This window comes from Poecilia reticulata, linkage group LG9, assembly GCF_000633615.1.
Source record: "Poecilia reticulata strain Guanapo linkage group LG9, Guppy_female_1.0+MT, whole genome shotgun sequence".
Lineage (NCBI taxonomy): Eukaryota > Metazoa > Chordata > Actinopteri > Cyprinodontiformes > Poeciliidae > Poecilia > Poecilia reticulata.
The window spans coordinates 7,611,284-7,612,748 of NC_024339.1; positions in this window are offsets into that span (position 1 = coordinate 7,611,284).

Genomic DNA, 1,465 nt, shown 5'->3' on the forward strand with positions numbered 1-1,465 from the left:
ATCTGAAGAAAAACAAAAATGCAATTTTAAACATTTTGTTTCAAATCTTCATTTTCAGTTTCAAAATAATTTTTCTGTTTCGATTTTTTTCTTCTTTTGAACAAACTTCATGGCCCCAATTTATCTTCTTATGAATGCTATTATTGCTGCATGGTGCATACATCACTTTGGGCTTTTAAACTGATCACAGGACTGGCCTTTGCATTAACTGGTTTATTAAAAACAATTTTATTTTTTAAAAACGTCTGAGCTTTATTTAAAAATAATTAACAATCATTTTATGCTAGTTTTAGTTGTATTAGAACTGTATTCTTCTTTGCATTAATTCAACCTGGGAACTATGTTTGCTTTTATTTTGAAAAGCATTTGTAAACTTTATTTTGAAAAAAATGTTTGTTGATGCTAATTGAGCGCAATTGAACTGACACTTGTAACATAATAATTCCTATATTCATGTTCTTTTTATAGAACAACAGCAGCTTTTGTTTAAGACCTTTGGAATTTTTTATTGTTTTTTTTTTTTAGCTACAATATCTTTAAAACAGGAGGACTCTTATTTTGAAGAAAATCTGTGAGCTTTGAAAGCTTTAAGTTTTAACTTCTCCTGTCAGGGACACACCTGGCACATTTCTGGTCATCGCTGTGTTTCCTGATTTATTTATTTATTTATTTATTTATTTATTTATTTATTTATTTATGGCAGCAGGTTAAAGAGGGATAACACATTAGCTCATCACTTTCTGTCAAAGTAAACTTATAAAAATACTGGGGCTTTTATTTTGAAGAATTTCTGCGCGCCTTATTCCTGTTCGCTTAGAACTGTTAAGGCTACATTTCCAACAATTTAGCCCATAAAATACTGAAGGTTATATTTTGAAGAGTTCCCCTGAATCTTATTTGGTAATGATTTATCTCCATCAGGCAATAAAAACCTGCTCTTTTCTGTTTTGTACTTAACCTTTATTTCACCAGAAAAATCCCACTGAGATTAAAAATCTCTTTTTGTGAGAGAATCCTGCCCAAGACTGGCAGCGGGACACTGAGGTTATTGAACACTCACAGCAGAAAGCAGGAAACATTAACGCCGTCATTAATAAATCCATTCATAGATTCCTCAGATGACTCCTTCTCAAAATTAGTCAGAACAGCCTTAAAAACATTCAGTGACAACAGCATCTTTAGGTTCACGTCTTTCTGCAACTGGTTCCAAGAAGATGGATTTATTTCTACGTTCATTTCGGACGTTACAGCCAAAAGTGAGAATATCCTCTGGTTGACTTACTACAAACATCTTGTCTCTTTTTTTTTTGGTTTTGAGGTGTGGTTGCTACGGTGATTCCAATTTTTTTTTTCAGACGCAGGTTTAAAATCACACAAAATACAAAGACCTACACCAACAGCTGCTGCTAACCGTAGATGGTTTTGAGAAAAGTTTGAAACCATTGACTGGCAGAAAAATCTGGTG